The sequence below is a fragment of the Sus scrofa genome, chromosome 17, assembly GCF_054392235.1.
Source record: "Sus scrofa isolate SSC_HxYL_T2T_F1_AM1 chromosome 17, Sscrofa_HxYL_maternal_Yorkshire_Landrace_v2.0, whole genome shotgun sequence".
NCBI classification, from domain to species: domain Eukaryota; kingdom Metazoa; phylum Chordata; class Mammalia; order Artiodactyla; family Suidae; genus Sus; species Sus scrofa.
The window spans coordinates 53,015,193-53,036,112 of NC_139399.1; the positions used below are offsets into that span (position 1 = coordinate 53,015,193).

The 20,920-nt window shown below is 43.1% G+C and overlaps 1 protein-coding gene and 2 long non-coding RNA genes across 16 annotated transcripts in view; all 3 read right to left on the reverse strand.

Annotated features, from left to right (window-relative positions):
- The window catches only part of PTPRT (protein tyrosine phosphatase receptor type T), a 1,176,585-nt gene that overhangs the window by 603,843 nt on the left and 551,822 nt on the right, over positions 1-20,920 (reverse strand). The window lies entirely within an intron of this gene.
- LOC146395319 (uncharacterized) lies at positions 844-12,178 on the reverse strand. The gene is made up of 2 exons (XR_014832400.1): positions 2,314-12,178; positions 844-2,268 (listed from the first exon to the last, which is right to left on the reverse strand). It is a non-coding gene; the product is annotated as an uncharacterized LOC146395319 (long non-coding RNA).
- Positions 13,292-20,222, reverse strand: LOC146395320 (uncharacterized). Its single transcript, XR_014832403.1, has 2 exons — positions 19,598-20,222; positions 13,292-19,374 (listed from the first exon to the last, which is right to left on the reverse strand). It is a non-coding gene; the product is annotated as an uncharacterized LOC146395320 (long non-coding RNA).

Here is a 20,920-nt window from a genome sequence, read left to right on the forward strand (position 1 = left end):
AGCTGTGGCTCTGATTTGACCCCTAGCCTTGGAATTTCCATATACTGAGGGTGTGGCCCTAAAAAGAAAAAAAAAAAAAAGACTTGAATCAAAACAAAGACTTGAATCAATATTTCCGCTTTCTTACCCTGTTCAATCACTCTGGAGTCTGCCTGTCCAGAGCCCTCAATGGCTGCTCATGTTATCTCACCAGTGACCACCAGGGTACCAGATCCAAGAGGACCCTCTTGAGGGACATTTTACGTGACCTTCAGATAGTTGACAACTTCCTCCATCCCCAGTCTTGCTGCTGGCCTGAAGGTACCATAATCTCCTCCTGCCTTTCTAGCTGTTTCTTCACAGTCTGCATGGCTGGCTCTGCCTTTGCAACCCAGCCTCATGGTGCTGGCACTGCTCAGGGTTCCCTTCTCTTACGGGTCTAGATCCGTCAGTCTAGACGGATCACATTCATCACCATGGCTTTGTGGGGGAAACACGTGCTTCTGCACACAATTCTGCATCCTCTAGGGCACAAGGTTCCCTGTTACCGGATTCTGATTCTATGGGAGCAACTTTACAACTCCGCAAGTTGTAGAGAACTAACAGAGATGCAGAATAATTTTTTGTCTATAGACAAGGAAATGGTTCTGTCTCAGGAAGGGACTATCTTTCCCCCTCCCGAAGGGGAAAAAAAGCCACTTTTTCCTCCATTTGCATACACGTGTCAATATTACTCATCAATCAATGTCTCTGATTTTTGGATTTTCCTCTGTACTGGTTGTTACCTCACTGGTTTTGTTATAAATGAATTAAATAAAACCATGGTGATTTTTACATCTCTATGAGTCATGCTTTTACCTGTTCTTTCTTTTTTCTTTTTTTTTGTCTTTTTAGGACTGCATCCATGGCATATGAAGTTCCTAGGCTAGGGGTCAAATTGGAGCTACAGCTGCCAGCCTATGCCACAGCCATAGCAACACTGGATCCTTAACCCACTAAGTGAGGCCAGGGATTGAACCCGCATCCTCACGGATACTAGTTCAGTTTGTTACCGCTGAGCCACAACAAAACTCCACCTTTTCCTTAAAATCATCTTTGAATAGTTTTAAGTGATACCTAGAGCCAAAGAACCCAATACGTATCTCCATTCCTGACCCCTTCCCCCTTACTAGTTTGTGTATACATAGAGTTGGTAGTCTCTCTACAATAGTTATGTTCCATAAAGTTGCACCAAATTAGAAAATACTGAACCACGGCTCCTAGGTTCCTGAGAGGCTCAGATACAACATTTTTGCCAACCGGTCAATACATAACCTTGTTTTACATGTGTTTTTGTTGAAAGTTACCTTGTTTAATAGATATTGCTAATTCATTAACATTGAACGTACAGCCAATAGCTATAACTCATACCTGAACCCATTTACCGAACATCTGCATCTTCTCTGTAAGGCAGGACACAGCCTTCCTGCACTCAGGGACCCTAGGCAATACTTCGGCACCATGCTTTGGGGCCATTTTAAACAGAAAAATTACCAAGAAAAAACACAAAGATGGGGGGAAAACATGGCACTAAATAGACTGTAAAAGGGATATTGTTTGCAGGAGGAGACCTGCAACAAGAAGCTTAAGCTGGTAACGTGCATTTGGCGACTCAAATTTTTCACTTCTCTGCGCATGTCTGTGGATGACCGTGAAAGCACCGTGAGTATTGATTTTGGTGTTACAATTACATTTTAGCAAGTAGATGAATTGGCCATCATGGAGTCTGCAAATATTGAGGACAGACTGTATTTCTGTATCTACATGGAATGTAATGGACATCCCCCCTTAGTTGCAGGACCCATCAAAACCAAGACCATGTTTGATTTATTAATTATGCTACCTAGTTAATACCTATTTGTATTTATGAAAGCAAAAATAGGGTATGCATGTGGGGAAATATTCATTATATACTGTCAGATAAAGAATTCAGTTCTATAACACGTACATGTTGGCTTAATTTTGTGCATGTCTGCATTACAAAAAATAAAAACAAACCAGTGGAAGAGTTATACCAAAATGTGGAGCAGTTAACTCCAAGTGGTAGGGTTATGGGTGATTTCTACATGCTTTTATCATTTTCCTGTATCTTCCAAAATAAAATGAATGAAAACACATTTCTTTTACCATTGGTACAAAATGTCATTAAGGTATGAAAAGGTGCCCTACCTTTCTTACCATGTACAGAAAAGTCTGAACAACTCCAGGCACCAAAGTCACTCTAACTTGCAAGCAAACATCTTGGTCAGTCTGAACAACTCCAGGCACCAAAGTCACTCTAACTTGCAAGCAAACATCTCTCTGGTCTGTTCATATGTTGGGATTCACAGCTCATTCCCAGAGGGCCAGCACTCTCCCAGGTAATATCTTTCACCTGGTATCTTTGAAAAGATGCGGCCAGAATTAAGTTTTGTGCCCTTGGCATATTACAGGCATCTTGCTACCTTGTCATTCTGCATCTTAAACTCCCCATAATACAGAATATCATTACTTTGTTGGCCATACCTAATAGAGGATGCTTATTCATCTATGCTTCAAATGCCTGGATGTACCAGCCAGACACGGAAGTAAAATGTACAAGGCTCTGTCCTCAGGGAGTTCAGAGTCTAGGACAGCACAAGACAGGGGGTGGTCCTTAATTATCTGCTGGAGGCCTTTGGATGTCTAAACTGCCATGGCTTTGATGAAATCCATGGGGTGGGGACAGTGGTCCAGGGCATGAACAGTACCCACTAGAAGAGGCAATTAAGGGCCCCATTATTAATGTCTTTCTTCTCGGGGACATTCCTCTGGGCTCTATTTCATTGTGTTCCGTTCATATCGTTCATATACCATACTCCATAAAATAGTCTGGGCCATGGCAAATGGATTTTCTGCCTAACCTTCAAATGAAAAGAAAAATTAATTAATCAGAACTCCTGCATCCTTCCATCACCGCCACCATCCCCCACAAGCCATCAGGTTAATCCAAGCGTCACAGCACAGTGAAACCTTCTTCAATGGCCATAAGGCAGGACCCATAAGAGTCTGGGGTCAGGAGATGCTGTTTCATAGCTGTCCCAAGACGGGAGAGATGCAGGTCTCATGACTCCCGAGGGCTTCTGCGTCCCCCCAAGTCGGTCTCAGAGTCGAAGAAAAGCATCAAGAGAGACCATGTTTACACAAGACTCGAGAAAGACAGGATTATAAGGAATTCACAAGCTCAGGGGGTACTGGCCACTTGGCAGGGCTGGAATGTTCCTCCCCAAATAAGGTACCCTGACTGTGTGTCTGCCCTGCTATGAGGCCAGGGCAGGAGATGCACAATTAGGATCCTCTCTCTGATGGGCTTTCATGTGCAAACCTTCCTTGGGTTAGGCTCGAGCTTCCTTCCCTTCTCCACAAAGAATTTCCTCCTTCCCTGCCCAATCCCTCATTGAATGGGGCACTGTAAACTCCTTCTACCCATGGAGCTGGGATAATAGGTTAAATAGCTATAAACCAAGTTGAAACTTTACCATATACCAGAGACCAACATAAACCCCATATTAATGAATGAGGGAACATGCAAAACATGAAATGATTAGAAACACCCGCTTGGTAAGTTTTATCACTGATTGACACATTGTGGCATGGAAATTTTTGTCTGTGTATTTTTCTGATTTTCCCATTTTTCTGCAGGGCAGCAGAAAATACCTCCATGATATCTATGCATTCAGCAGGGATTGACTGAGTGCCTGCTATGTGCCAGGCATGATTCCAGGCATTAGGGACCAGAACAGATGAGGGGACTGTCCTGGGGGAGCACAAAGTCTAATGAAAGGGGCATGCAATAAACAAACAGGCCCACAAATAATTAGATCATTACAAACTGGGATAAGCTCTGTGAACAGTGTCATAAATGGTTCAACAGGGGAGTGGGAAGGAGATTAATTTAGATTAAGGGGTCGAGCAAGGTCTCTCTTGGCAGTGACCTATAAGGGGACATATAAAGGAGGAGATTAGTGTGAACGGGGATAGAGTTCCAGGGAGAGGGAACAGCTTGTGCAAAGGCCCTGAGGCAGGAAAGAGCGTGGTGTTTTTGAAGAACAGAAAAAACACTTGAGGAATATAAAAAAAAAAAAAAGACTCATGTGGCAGTTGGCACATGTTTACAAGGCAGAGGGAACACAGAAGTGGAGGTTGGGGTAGACACTAATAGACTGTAAATATCACTTCATGCTTATGAAATTGGCAAATTTTGAAAAATGATAGTATATAATTTTGTCAAGGTTACACTTCTAGTGCTCACATCATTATAAATTAGCATAATTATTTCATTGAAAGCAATCTGTGAAATATAGCAAAAGACATAAGGATGTTTCTACCTTTTAAGACCTTGCTCCTTGAAATTTAGCCTAGAATGCAATTCAAGCAGAAGGTTACAAGGCAGGAAGATGGTGACATTTTGGAAACACCCGAATGTGCAACAATATAAAAATCATTAAGCATATTTTGGCAATGAGACTCTATGGGACACTACAGAGCCATGAAAACAATGTTGAAAATGCCTTAAGAAACATGTAAAATGGTTCCTTTACGGTGTTGAATGACAGGCAGGGACTATAAATAGGACACGGGACACAATTATGTAAGAATGGGGTCAGTGATTGAAAGGGAATACACACTAGCAAAAAAATTAATCCATGCGACATAGGAGATATATTTTCTATTTTCAAAATTTTGCTTTGATGTCAATACTGCTTTATTTTTTTTCAGGCATGAAGATGAAGAAGACGAAGAAGGAACAAAGCAGCAGCTATCGGAGTAGCTGCAGCCACTGCACCTGCTTTCAGCCCTGGGCCCAGCTAGAAAAGGATTAGTTGGAAGAGTCACATGCTTCTAATGAGTCAAGACATCCCCTGCCAGGGGAATGTATTTGGCAAGAGTGTATGGACATCCACTCGTTGCTAACCAGAAGGCCTGGTTAGATAGGCCTTCTGACTCCCCCCCTCACCTCCTGCCACAGCTCCCCTTAAGAAGCTCAGAATGACTGAGGGTCAGGCCAGTGGTGGGGCTGATTCAGAAACCATAACTGATGCTCTTGATTCCCAGTTTCCTGAGACACACAATCAATTCCTCTGCATCCAGCCAGGTTTGTGCTCAATGATACACATACTCTGCCATTCTTAATTCAGCGAGACCTCTGCATTCCAGAATGCCAGGGGTGGGCAAGGTACCCTGAGAGTCCTCCGGCTCTGACCTTATTTTGGCTGAGAGTACACACCAAGTTCTTGAAACTGTCCGCCCTCCCAGATCCCTTTGGGAACACAACAAGTGGCTACCCTTTGTCCCTGGATTCACTGTACTGAAGATCTTGGGGGTTTACTGGTGAAGAGGACCTTGGCAGAGGGAGAGAAAGAAAGCCTCTAGGGTGTTAAACTACCCAAAGCTCCAATTTGCTAAGGACCTACTAAGTTCTAGGTATAGTGCCAGGCACTTACAGTTATCTAGCCAGATGGGAAAAGAGCAGGAATCACAGATATCATAGGCTCTACTCTCAGCCATGAGTCCTAATAAGCCTCGTGACTTGGAACAAAGTCCTAACCTCTCTAAGGGTAATGACGGTGCCTTCCTTGAGGGTTTGCAAGCAGATGCAGTGTGATATTAGCCATCATTATTAGCAGGGACCCTTATTTCTATCTAGTGAGATAAGCAGTATTATCCCCATTTAACAGCTGGGTAAACTGGTTCAGAGAGGTGAAGCAAATTGCCCAAAGCTGCCTAGCATCCTAAGGGCAGAACCTGGATTCCAGCTCGGATGGAGCTGCAGGCAAACCCCTTAGTTGTCTATCCCTTTCTCCATCAAACAAGCAGAAAGCTTGGTTTGCATCCCAGGGCTCAGCAAATGTGCAACTGTTCCTGTACCTTCCAAGAATGGCAGTGATTTACTACCTATGATAAAAATAACCTCTCACGCTTATACAGAGTGCTTTACAATTTATAACAACCTTTCACATTCACATATGACTTTAAGGGAGAAACCTACTTTTAGGTTGCATAAATTTTATATAACATAGCAAAACAAAGAGACCTGCACTCCCATTGATATATATATATATATATATATATATATATATATACATATAGCTTCCTATACATGTAAATACATATCACATACATGGTGTGTGTTGCCTGGGCATGCACATGGTGCAGGTAAACTAAAATATATTTTTTCATTTTTTAAATTTTTATTGACATATAGTTGATTCACAATGCTATGATAATTTATGCTGTACAATAAAGTGATTTGGCTACACATATACACACATCTGTTCTTTTTCAGATTCTTTTCCCATATAGACCTTCACAGACTATTGGGTAGAGTTCCCTGTGCTATATAGAAGGTCCCTGTAAAATGCATTTTTTTTTTGGTTTTTTTGTTTTGTTTTGTTTTGTTTTGTTTTTTCGGTCTTTCTGACTTTTCTAGGGACACTCCCATGGCATATGGAGGTTGCCAGGCTAGGGGTCTAATCAGAGATGTAACCGCCAGCCTCCGCCAGAGCCACAGCAACACGGGATCTGAGCCCCGTCTGCGAACTACACCACAGCTCAGGGCAACGCCGGATCCTTAACCCACTGAGCAAGGCCAGGGATCGAACCAGCAATCTCATGGTTCCTAGTCGGATTCGTTAACCACTGAGCCATGACGGGAACTCCGTAAAATGCATTTTTAAAGGGAGGATATACTCCCATGAAAAGAAAGGCTTCAGTCTTGGCCTTAGCTGCCTGCCCCTCACTGCCCTTTGATGTTCACCTCGATGCAAAAGATGTGCAAAGAGAAGAGTGGACCTGAGGTTGGAAACTGATGTGGGAAAAGTTCAACTGCTCTGGAAACAAGAAGGCTTGGTGTTACCTACAGGTGATCTGGAAGGGAGAGGAGAGGAAATGGGGAAAAAAATCCCACTGAAAGGACTTTGAAGGCTGCAAAAGGACTGAGTTGTTTGCTGGGTGGTGCACCAATGCCATCCCCAGCCAGCATCCCCCAGACATCAAGAGAGGTGCTGCGGCTGCAGGAAACAGCCTTGTGCTCAGCTCTGGGACAGTGGTGGAGAGGGGCCCGTTTCGCATCTGATCCCGCTAGGTCAGCCGGGAGAAAGAGGGTGATGTTCTGGAACTCAGAACAGGCAGTGAACAGGGTCCAAATGTGCTCCCCGGGAATCCTCAGAGGTCTGGGGGCAGGACCGGACCGCGCACAGGATCTGTAATGGGGGATTCTGGTCGACACTTCTGGTCAATACTCTGACCAACCAACTGGCACCAGATGATGTATGGTCTGTATATTTCTACTTCAAAAAAATGGAACAATAATAACATGTGTCATTTTGCAAGTTTTTTTTTTAACTTACAGCATGAACGTTGACCCATACCATTAGATACTCTATGAAAACATGGTTTGTAACACCAGCATAGAATTCCACTCTCTGCATGCATAAAAATTTACTTAACTATGCTCTTACTGGGGCAATTAAGTGATTTACAAGTTTTTGCCCTTATAAATAATGCAGTGATGACCTCTGTGTATACAACTCTTTTTGAACAGCTCTGATTATTTTGCCAGAAAAAAAAAAAAAAGGAGTAAATTGTCCTCTAAATATGCTGTGCCAGTTAACCCACCTGCAGAAATGCCTGCTTTACCGCTCCTTGCCAATGCCGGTTATTACCAATTAAAAGTAGATATGTTTCGGTAATCTTTTAAGTTAAATTTTATTTGATTATCTGTGACACTGGACGTTTTAAATTTGTTTTTCGCCATTCACATTTTGTTTGGCAATTACCTATTTATGCCCTTTAAAAAAATCGGTGTGATATTTTTATTGACTTGTTAGAGGCCTTTATGTATAAGAATATTATCCCTTTTTTCTCTATTTTGTAACACATTTCCCCAGACCTAGTTTACCTATTTGCTTTTTGAATTTTGTTAATATATAAAGGAGACTTTTCTTCTTCCTTTTTTTAGCTACTAAAATTGTAAACCATACCTCAATGGTGAATGCATTGCCTCCTAATGAATTCTAAGTCCCTCTTTGTACAAAAGCAACATTTTCTTTATTCCCTTCTGGTTCTTGCTTTTTTCTGTTTTTAATTTACATTCTTTGTTTTTTACTTGGCTGCATCTGCAGCAGTCCTGGGCCAGGGATCGAACCTGCTGCACAGCAGCAACCCAAGCCGCTGCAGTGACAACGCCAGATCCTTACCCATCGCGCCACAAGAGAATTCCTTAATTTACATTCTTAATCAATCCAGAATTTATTTAGTATATCAAGATATTTATACAATGCATTTTTTCCCCAAATTATTCACCAATTACAAATCACTGTGTGTTAATCAATTCTCTATTCATATAAATTTTGGAAGCCAGGGTCACCCTGTGTTGGATTATTTTCTGGGCTTTAATTATTACAGCTATAATAAATATTGATATTTCACAGTGAAATCCACTCCCCCAACCACCACTTTTTCAAAGTGTTCTTTACTGCTTTCTCCTATATATTCTTTCAGGTCACTTTTTGAAATCACTTTGTCAAGTTCCAAAAAGATTCTCATTAGGGCTTTGATTGCAATTGTATTAAGCTCCTAAATTAATTTGGGGAGAACTGATACCTCCACAATATTAAATTTGCTAATCCAACAACATGATATATCTCTCCACTTATTCAGGCCTTGTTTTATCATCCTCAATAAAGTTTTGTAAGTGTGTGTGCCTTCATAGAGTTTCAGCACATTTCTTGGTTTACTCCTAAGTATTTACGTTTTAATTGCATTTGAGAATAGGATACATTTTATTATATTTTTATAATGGTTATTACTGGCATATAGCTATTGATTTTTGTTTATTTGCTTTGTGTCTGACCATAATACTGAAATCTCTTAGTGGTTCTAATAGCTTTTTTTTTTTTTTTTTTTGATTCAGTTTATTCTCTTAGGCTTCGAGACTAAAAGAACATTTTCTGCTAAAAATAAGAAAGTGTCTTTCCATTCCTAGCCCACAAAGAATTCTGATCAGTAATGAAGGCTGAATTTTTTCAAATTACTTTTCCGTCTCTCTGGAGAAGATCAGATGGTTTTTATCCTTTGACCCACTGATACGAAGCATTAGACTAATAGTTTTTCTAATATTCAACTTTTTCCCTCAGTGTATGTCTGGTCACGGTGCCTTATGCCTTTGTAATGATGCTGGATGTCAGTCATCATACGAGAGAGAGCTGGAGCTTTGCAGCTATGTAATTAAAGGTTCAATTCCCAGCCGGCCACTTGGGCAACTCTATGGCCTTGGGTCAGTCACTTACCTTTCAGACAGTGGACTACATCCACCCCTTTAGGTTGTAGCAAGAATTACAAGTAAAATAGTATTTATAACACGCTCAATGCAATGGGCCTCACATATGGCAGACATCCCTGCTAGGTAGCTGCTGCTTTCGTTATTGTAACCATCCATTTTCTTTGGGTTGTTATTTCAAGATTTCCATAGGTATGGGAATGAGTAACTTCCTATTTTAATTTATTGGGGGGCTATGTCTTTAATCGAGCTAGCTTGACACACAAACAGTGAGCTTTTATTATCATTAATACCTCTCTGCAGCTCACTTTTTCTTCAAACTCAACCTTCAAAGTCAAGAGGGATGAGGGAGTGTTTCCCGGATATGTTTGTTGACTGACTATACTTCACCTTCCAGGTGGCCCAGTTCTCTAGGGAGCAGAGGGTGGCAGAAAAATCTAAACATAACAGGATGGGGTTTTGTTTGTTTTCTTTTCTTTTCCTTCTAGGGCCGCACCTGCGGCATATGGAAGTTCCCAGGTTAGGGGTTGAATCGGAGCTGCAGCTGCCAGTCTACACCACAGTCACAGCAATGCAGGATCCGAGCCACATCTGCAACCTACACCGCCGCTTGCAGCAACGCAGGATGCTTAACCCACTGAGTGAGGCCAGGGATCAAACCTACATCCTCGTGGACACGATGTGGTGTTCTCAACCCCCTGAGCCACAACGGGAACTCCAACAGGATGTTTAATAGGGCTTTTCTTGTTACTTTGGAATTTTACCTAAGGCTACAAAACCAAGAAGCATAACGAGGAAGTGCTGCCACATCCTGCAGAGAATAGCTAAGGCACTTCCAGATGTCTCCTCCAGAGGCTGCTAAGAGGTACCCTCACTCTCCACTCTGACACGCACACAATAAGGACTCTGCGGGATGGGGGGAGAGTCTCTGAGGTTGCGAACTACAGGTGTAAAAGGAGAAAGCTTTCTTTTCTCCTCTTCTCCCCCAAGCCAAGTGGAAGCAGGTGGGTGGGGGAGGTCCAAGGCCACAGCTGTAGATACCATGTGTGCGGTGGGAGGAGGGGGGAGGGTCTGCGGAAAGAGCAGACGGACAGCTCATGCCCCTAGATGCCTGCCCCTCTGCAGACACTTCTCTGCTCACGCAGCCGCTCGTGAAGCAAGCGTGGTGAGAGCCAGCTTTCTCCACTCTCCATGCCCTTAGAGAGAACTCTCTCCAAGATCCTACCCTCCAGGGGAGGAAGGAAGTGTCAAAGCCACAGAGACAGCGTGGGGAGGGAGGGGAGGCGGAGGAACAGCCGGTAGCCCTTCTCCAAATCATTTTGAAGAAGAGGAGGTCATGGTCCCTCTTCTGTGGCTGCCGTCAGTCTGGGCTCATCTGTGCTGCTCCGGTGACAATGTCCCTTGGAGCAATGCATGGCCTGCATGGAAGACCTCTCCTCCCCTAGTTTCTCGCCATGTTCAAGACTTCTCTGTTGGTCTTTCATTCTGGGTGCCATGGCAATTCGACTTCTACTGGCTGATCTTACTGTGTTTCCCCAAGACTTATGGATCATCCCACCAGGACCATGGGAGGGCAGGGATAGATTCAGAAGTCTGTGTTCATATCACCACCCTCCACAGAAGGAAGTTCCCATTTACTTCTTTTTTTAAAATTATAGTCGACTTACAATGTTGTGCCAATTTCTGCTGTACAGCAAAGTGACCCAGTCATACATGGATATACATTCTCTTTTTTATATTATCTTCCATCACGATCTATCTTGAGAGACCCAATTTATTCTAATTAGAGCCCTAAAGAATGGAGCCAGGGGAGATCCCGCTGTGGCTCAGCTGAAACAAATCTGACTAGGAACCATGAGGATGCAGGTTCGATGCCTGGCTTTGCTCAGTGGGCTGAGGATCCGGCGCTGCTGTGAGCTGTGGTGTAGGTCGCAAGCACGGCTTGGATCCTGCGTAGCTGTGTCTGTGGTGTAGACCAGCGGCTACAGCTCTGACTGGATCCCTAGCCTGGGAACTTCCATGGGCTGTGGGTGCAGCTCTAAAAAGACCAAAAAAAAAAAAAAAAGAATGGGGTCAGGTTCTGCTACCCCCATCTTACAGAGAGTGAAGCTGAGGCTTATAGAAAGGAGAAAAATAAAAGCTTCACAAAATTATGTAGCTCTGTTCTCTTTTCTAGACCCTGGATTCCTCTTGCACTCTTTCTAGCCCTCCCCTCTGCCCTAGAACTGCCAGCTGGACTAAAAACACACTCACCTGGGGATGCTCGCTGCAGAGGGTCAGCACCCACCCCCACTCCCTGTTGGCAAGCCTCATTCTCACTAGCCTTAGCCTGGCAGCAGAGAGAAGGGTCTAGAAAACATGCTTGTCTCTCTGACTTTAGACTAGAGATAGAATTACTAAAGGACAAGTTCCCCTCCTGCACCTGCCATTACCAGGCACCACTGCAGCCACCTCTAGGCCCGGCCACCACACATCAAAGGTTCCAGAACACCTGCACAGCCACTCGTCAGAGCTTCTGCATGAATCTACCGCTGAGAAAGTAAAGAGAGTAGAAGCTGTAGAAATCTCGACAGCAGGGTCCATCATGAGGCAGTGAGGGAACTCTTTCCGTTCCTGACATCATTTCTAAATCAATGTTCGTTAAAAGGGGCTCCTAGGAGTTCCCATGGTGGTTCAATGGTAATGACCCCAACTAGTATCCATGAGGACTCAGGTTCGATCCCTGGCCTCAGTCAGTGGATTAAGGATCTGGTTGTTGCCACGAGCTGTGGTGTAGGTCACAGATGCAGCTTGGATCCTGCACTGCTGCGACTGTCATGTAGGCTGGTGGCTGCAGCTCCAATTTGACCCCTAGCCTGGGAACTTCCATATGCCATGGGTGTGCCCCTAAATAGCAAAAACAAACAAACAAACAAACAAACAAACAAACAAAAACTGGTCGGGGGAGGTGGAGGTGGGGTGCTACATCCTGGCTTCTCAGGTAGGCAGATAAGTTATGTCACTAAAGCTTCACAATGAAATGGTAGAAAAGAAACTGAGGCACCAACAAGTGAAGTCTCATTCGTCCATGTTCACCCAGCCAGCAAGTGCCAGCTTGAAATAGAAATCAGAATCTTTTTAGCTCTAAAGCCCCTATTCTTCTCCCTAAATTCTAATGACTACTCTCACTTCATTGAGCCCAGCAATTGGAATTTCTCTCTCTCTCTCTCTATTTTTTTTTTTTTATCCCCTTGGAGAAAAGAGAGGTAGACATCACATCAAGTAGAAATCCATAAATATGTAAATAAAATAGAATGTGCAATCAACCCTCAGGTGGAGAGGACAGGAGGAGGCCCCTCAAAATCAGCAGTGTGTGTCTCGTGCCTGGCTGTATCAAGCCGCTTTTCACTTGGAGAGCCTGAATTCCGTGAGACCACGATGAAGTGGGTTCCCAGGCAAAGGACCCTTTGATTTATGAGAGTAAGCAATTACGGGGGTGTCAGATCACCTGGCTTTCTGGATTGATGATGTGTGACTCCGTTACCGCCCTGTGAAGAGAGCTGCCCAGGATCTGTATCAAGCAGGGCTTTGAGGGGGAGAGAGATTTCTGGAGCATAAGAGAGACACCATTAGGTAGCTAAAGACCTCTTTCTGAAATCAGGAGGAATTTGTCACCTGAGAGTAAAACCAGGCTCCCTAAGTAAGTGTTGTAGGGAGACAGATTTGGGTAAAAATGAGGGAGAGGTCCTTCTGTGTGATTCTGGGTGATCATTTTGAGACATCAATAAATAGGTGCTTGGGCCATTAAAAGTGGTACCTGCAGAAAAGATGCAGGGCCAAGTTGGACCGCTATGGTGGCTGCCTCTCTCATCTTCTTGCCTGCCTTCCCCAGTTATTGGCTTTCAGTCCCAATGCATGGCCCTTGGTTCTCTTTATAGACTCCAGTCAGTTGATGCTAATAGTCTACCAACTGCCCCTATGCTTTTTTTTAAATGATTTTTATTTTTTTTCCATTATAGCTAGTTTACAGTGTTCTGTCCATTTTCTACTGTACAGCATGGTGACCCAGTTACACATACATGTATACATTTTTTTTCTCACATTATCATGCTCCATCATCAGTGACCAGACATAGTTTCCAGTGCTACACAGCAGGATCTCATTGCTAATGGATCCTCTTTGCTCCCTCACAGGACCTCATTCAGAGTTTTATGATAACCAAGCTAACACTGGATAGCAAAGAAAAGTAATCACCCAGGATCTCCACCAGTGACTTGGTCTTTCACGGGAGGACACGGGCATCCCATCAGAGGTGGCATTCAAGGTGAGACTTGGTGGGCACCATAGAGCCAGTCTAGGATTCAACTCCTCTGATGGGTTGTCCACCACTGGGGGTTGCCAGAGAAAACCACCGGCTGTTCTAGACCAGACAACCTCTGAGAGTCCAGGCGACAATATGATCATTGTGTTGTGAAATGGGATTTCCCATGGGATGATGAAACATAAGAAAAACATATGGCCCACTATTCCAATTCGCCAGTCAGTCCAGAGAAATGGACAAGACTTCCTGTTTTGACATCATGATTCGCAATCATAATATCCACGACAATAATAGCAAGAATGATTTGTTTCATTACAGGCATCTAAAGAGCACTGTGGAGACGGGATTAAGATGGCAGAACAGAAGGACTGGAGCTCAACTCCTCTCCTAAAAACAACAAAATTCACAACTAAAGACTGAGCAATCTCCACCCAAATGGACCGGAAACCCATACCCTACTCCAGAAGAAAAAGAGGAGGCCACATCCACAGGTAGGAGGGGTGATTTCGTGATATAAACAACCCCATACCTCCCGGGTGGGAAGCTCCACAGACTGAAAACTAACTGGCTCACAGAGACTCACTTACAGGAGTGAGAGTTCTGAGCCCCACATCAAACGCTCACGTGCTGGGATCTGTCACTGGGAGAAAGAGCCCCTGGAGCATCTGGCATTGAAGGCCAGTGGGGCTTGTGCGCAGGAGCTCCACGGGACTGGGAGAAATGGAGACCCCATTCTTAAAAGGCGCACACAGACTTTCACGTGCACTAGGTCCCACAGCAGAGTGAGGTCTCCACAGGAATCTGGGTCAAACCTGACTGCAGTTCTTGGAGGTCATCCTGGGAAAACAGGGGTGAATGTGGCTTGTTGTGAGGGAAGGACATTGAAGGCAAAGCTCTCAGGAATATTCAGCAGTTGCCTTTCTCTGGAGGTGGCCATTTTGGGAAAATATGGCCCCACCCGTTTAGTCAGTGCTGAGAAACCCCAGGGCAAACAACAACCCAGGTGGGATCACAGCCCCACCCCTCAGTAAACAGGCTATCTAAAGACCCTCAGGCACACAGCAGCCCCTAATCCCATCCAGAGACTAAGCCCCACCCACCAGAGGGACAGGAATCAGCTCCACCTACCAGTGGGCAGGCATCAGCCCCTCCCATCAGGAAGCCTACAGCAAGCCCCCCATACCGACTTCAGCCACAAGGGGGGCAGACACCAGAAGTAAGAGAGGCTACAGCTCTATTATCTATAAAAAGGTCACCACACCAAAAATCTATAAAAACGAAAAGACAGAGAACTATAACTCAGATGAGGGAGAAAGGAAAAACCCCAGAAAATCAGCTAAGCAATGAGGAGATTCTCAGCCTCCAGGAAAAAGAGTTTAGACTGTCAATGCTGAAGATGATGCAAGACATTGGAGATAAACTGGAGGCAAAGATGGATAACTTACAGGAAACACTAACCAAAGAGATACACGATATAAAGCTTAAACAAGAAGAGATGCAAAATACAATAGCTGAAATAAAAAACTCACTAGAAGCAGCTAACAGCAGAATACAGGAGGCAGAAGAACGAATAAGCAGATGGAGGACAGATTAGAAGAAATTATGGATGCAGAACAGAAAAGAGAAAAAAGATTGAAAAAAAATGAAGAGCGTCTCAGGGAACTCTGGGACAATGTTAAATGCACCAACATCCATATTATAGGGGTGCCAGAAGGAGAAGAGAGAGAGAAGGGGACAGAAAAATATTCTAAGAGATAATAGCTGAAAATTTCCCTAACATGGGAAAGGAATCACTCACTCAAACCCAGGAGGCACAACGAGTACCATACAAAATAAACCCAAGGAGGAACACACCGAGACACATAATAATCAAACTGACCAAAATGAAAGACAAAGAGAAAATCTTGAAAGCAGCTAGGGAAAAGAAATAAGTAACATACAAGGGAACCCCAATAAGGTTATCGGAAGATTTTTCAGCAGAAACTCTGCAGTCCAGAAGGGAGTGGCATGATATACTTAACGTGATGAAAGGAAAAAACCTCCAACCAAGATGACTCCACCCAGCAAGGCTCTCATTCAGATTTGAAGGAGAAATCAAAACCTTCTCAGATAAGCAAAAGCTGAGAGAATTCAGCAACACTAAACCAGCCTTACAACAAATACTAAAGGAACTTCTCTAGGCAGGAAAGAAAAGATCAGCAACAGGAAACAAAAATTCCACAAATGACAAGGCTCACCAGTAAAGGTATATATACAGTAAAGATACAAAATCCTCCATGCACAATTATACCATCAAAATCAGAAATCATGAGAAGAGGTGGGTAAAATGCGGGACACCGGAGATGAACTTGCAATTAGGAGAACAACAACTTAAAACAATCTCATATACACATAGACTCTTACATCAAAACTTCAGAATAACTGCAAGCCAAAAATCTACAATTGATACACAAACAAGGAATCTCTGGAGAAGAAATATATCTCATAGTAAATAAGTGCATAATCCACCATGAAGGGGGTCATTTGACATCATTCTTGGAATGCTGAAGTCTTCTTAGATCTGCTTCTGATCTCCTCTCCATCAAAGAACTTATGATAATTATAATTAAATAATGCCACTGTACAATTAAATAATACAGTTCTATAATTGTATTATTAATAACCATTTCTCTCCATGGTACAATGTAAAGCCTATAATGTCTTGTTTATCACATCACCTAGAATGGCGTAATGACTTTATTGAAGAATCAATGAGATGGAACAAATTGTGAGGACATATTTATAGTTACACTGTTTTTTAACCAACTTATGCATTTTATATTTTACTTATTTTCAGAAGGTGTATTATTTTTGTTATGCTTACCAGTTGTTATTCTTTTTACTATGCTATATAAAATATTTAATGGTATATAAGGCTTTCTTCTTTATAAATTTTAGTTGCATAATATAACAATTTAATATAATGCTAATTTTTAAAGAAAAATTGAAATGTAATAGATAAAACTAAGTAGTAAAGATGAAAGCCATAAAATTGGGATAAAGTATATTGGTCTCAGCATATTTTCCATTCCACTTCTCCAGTGGGAGTCACTTAATCTGTTTCTTAAGATCCATGTTATAATAATCTGTGTGAATGTAATTGTGTGTAAATGTATGTATTTTATTCTATAAAAAAATTAAAAAAATAAAGAGCACTGTGAGCTTTTCAAAGCACTTTGATATACATTCCCATGTTTACTCCCCAGGCCTGTATCACATGAAGGATGGTGAATGATTAAATTGAGCAAAAGGAATACTGGAAGAAAGAAATGAATGAAGCGTCTCAGGAGAATAGCATGAAGAAAGAGAAATTGCTTTCACTGGTACTAAGAAGTCCTTTTGATTTTAGCATCCAGGTGCAGTCAGGTAATTCTCATGGAAGAAGCAGAAGTCATCTGCTGGTCTCTTCTGATTGGCATATGCCATCATCTGCCGGGCACCACCTCCAACACAATGTATTCAAACCTGGACCGGCCTTCTTGTCCCTAAACCCCTCTTCTGCATTTTCCATCTCAGAAAAGAGCCCTGTCACTTGTCTCCCAGGCACCCAAAGCAGAAGCCTGAGGATGTCATCTTCGGCTCTCTTCTCCTAGACTCCTATCTGATCAGTCTGTCTATGCTCCAGCTTAACTGGCTAAAAGTCTTAATCTGAACTCCAGGCTATTGGGCTGGAGCTGCTCTATAGTTCAGCCATTGACAATCTCTCCCATGAAGGGTTAGATACTGTTCCCAGTGCCCCAAGGATCTATCTGCTCAGTGACCTGGCAGACCTCCACTTGCTCTTGCTGAATTGGGCCCCCTGGTATCTTCTTCCTGATACCCAAGCCTGTTGCTTCCAGCTGTGTGTCTCTGTCACTAGTACCTGGCACAGAGTTTGGCACATGGAAGGGACTCAGCAGATGTTTGACGAATAGGACAACAGCTGCAGGGTGCAGTAGTCATGCACACTTGGGGGTCTCCATGGTTACCAGTCTCTATCACTCAGTCCCATCCTCGTTTGCAGAGGAAACTCCATCAAAACCATGTGATGGAGAGTTCCTCAGGCCAAGAGATTTAGCTGTAAGAATATAACAGATGTGTGAGCTGGGTCTGATGATTCTGTGCCTCAGTTTTTTGTTGTTGTTGTTGTTGTTGTTTTCCCCATCTACCTCTCAAAGCTGCCTCAAGGATCAAGCAATATAATTGGGCATGCTACCAAAGTGGCATCCAGGTATGTCACCATACATTAGTGGTTCTTAAGTGTGGGTGTGCATCAGCATCATTCAGAGAGCTCCTTGTGGCATAGATGCCCAGGCTCCACTCCCAGCATTTCTGATTTCAGTAGGTCAGGGGATAGGGCCTGAGAATTTGCATTTCTAACACATCCCCAGGTGACGCTGCTGCTGTTGGTCCACTGGTGATGCTGATGCTGTTGCTCCAGGAACCGCACTTGGAGAACCACTGCTCTAGGTCACTGTTAATAGCATTGCTCTTTCCACGCCGACACTGTTTTTCTCTACCAACTAGGCTACTGCAATACTCGACTTTATGTTGTACCCTTTTGCTGTTTTGCTGGAATCTCAACCCAGCCTGTAAATTCCTCTGGGCAGAAATTATACCTTGCACATTCCACACACTCTCATTTTCTGTTTTGTAAAATAATGAGTACATTTCCAGTGAGATTAATAATAGAACAGAGAAAGGGGGAAAAACATTCAGGCTCCCAACCCCAATAAACAGCCTCCACAAATGGCTATCAGCCCTAGAATTCTCTTAAAACTTAATTATGAGGCAAAGAACATTCTACTATCAGTAGCAATGTGGAAAAGAAAATTATCTTTTTGATGACACATTTTGTAAAATGTGGGTTATTCAAAATTTTAGGCATAACGTACTTAAACACCAACATTTTTTTTTGAAATATAAAACCACAAACAGCATTTCAGCTCATAATTTTTATAGTGATAGTCAGACAATTGTGTTTTCAACATGTAAAATCCATTACACAGTCGTACCAACCATTTGCAATAGACTGTAAATTTTTATTGAGATGATCATCTCGTGACTGAATTTCAAAATGTATTATATGATCATCAGCAAATAAGTCCATGGGGGCTGCTAAAGCACTCTGAAGATCATTTATAAAGATCAAAAACCCTGGAAAAAGAAAAGTCTCATTGGCAGGATCAAATCAATTATTTTTACGGATGAATATTGAATTGCAAAGCTGAGATAAGGTATTACCTGGTTTAATAACATACTCTTATGTCTCTTTAAAGCAGTAAGCTGTATAAGCAGGTTCCAATGAGGAATTTTACCAATGGCCTGTTTTTTGAAACTAATCAAGAAAATGGCATCTCCATGTATCCTAGTGGTTCAATAACATTCAAAGGAACATTCCCATGTGACATAAAGACTAACTTTGGGTTCCATGCTACCGAAACACGCTACTGAGATACTTAAGAATGGTTACAGTTGATTCTGCTGTAAGGTGTGTTTTAATGATGCAGATATCTCCCAACATGATGGATATATTAGGAAACGAGTTGAGTATAACCTGGACTTCACATTTGCTAGGTGTGATTTCATACACAGAAAGAGGAGTGAAGCAGAGACGTGCACCCAGCTGGACCGAGCCAGGTAGGACCACACACGGCACATTCACCTCAAACAGTCGACCTTCATTCACCGTGTGTTACGAGACACATCGATCTGCACGTGGTGTCACAATTCACAGCACCTTTTAGGCAGCCCTCCTTTACCCCTGCACAGCAGCACACAGGCTATAGCCTTTCTGACACCCACTTCCAAAGCAAACTTTAGGACTTTAGGTAACATTCCATTTTTATCATAGCATTTATGTCCATTTTAACCACAGACATGTGCACAACTGTGCCACCATTTTTTACTAGGTTCCCCTCCTTTTTTGGTGCTCACTGATAAGTGTTGTGCCCCAACCCTACTTCTCCCCATGAACCTGGTCAGTGTTACTGCAGAACTTTGAATACTGCAGTGATTTTTAGGTACATGTATATTGCATTATAACATACCTTTTTTTTTTTTTTTGGCTGCACCTGTAGCATGAAGAAATTTCAGGGCTGGGGATCAAATCCCCGCCACAACAGCCAACTGAGCCACTGCAGTGACAACGCCAGATCCTTCACCCACTGGGCCACCAGAGAACTCCCTACTTTTCACTTTGTTCCATGGAAATCGCTGTGTGAATGGGTCCCTCTACCCCCTGCCCCCAGAAGCTGTCAGGGACTCCTTTCCCCTCAGAAGCCATGGGCCTAGGGTGCCACATCCCCGATCCCCCACAGAAATACCCCCGGCTCCATAGACCACAGCAATGGTGCACAGCTATTTATTCATCAGAGTATGACCAATGCTCAAGAGCAATGGAGTCAGAAAACCTGGGTGCAGATCCCAAGTGTGCTGCTGGCCAGTTTGATGACTTTGGATAAACTGTTTGCAAATACCGAGTCCAGATATTTTCATTTATATATGAATAAAAGTACTTGTATGGAATGGTTACTTTGGAAAAATGAGTTAAAATAAGTAATGTAATTTCCAAAAAAAAAAAAAAAACCCAAAACAAACAAAAAACACCCACAAAACACTGAGTCATTTTAATTTCTTGAGTTGCATTCACAGCTAGAACATCTCAGGGGTACATTCAGAGGTACAATCCCAGCCAATACCCCTTATTAGAAACACCACAGAAGCACAGAGCTCTTGGGTGTATAGATGGATACAAAGAAACCTCCCAGACACAGTCCCATCCAGAAAACTCTTAAGCAGCATCCAGGAACCTCAGAGAAACAGTTGGAGCCCAACTAGAAGGAACTGAGCCAGGAGCCTGAAAGGATGCAAAATTTGGAGGATTCTTAGAGGGATAGTTTCAACCCAGACTCTTAGGTAGATGCCAGAAGCCTCCAAGGGACACAGAGCCAGAGGGCTCTCAGGGACTAAGGCATTTCCAGACTCCACTGAGAGACACTTTCAGAGCCATGAGGCACTCAAGATGCAGCTGACACCAGAAGCCCCTCAGAGACAGAACTAGACCCAGGAGCCCTCAGGAAAATTGTTAAAACCAAGAGCTCATCAGGGTCACAGACCCAGTCCAGGGATCCTCAGGGACAAAAATAAAAGCCTAAACACATTAGGTAGGCAATAGGAACCAGATGCATTCAGATGTAGTCCAAATGAGGCCTCAGGGCACACAGTCAGAGCCCAGAGCCCCCAGAAATACAACTAGTAGACTTCAGAGAAACAGGCCCAGGAGC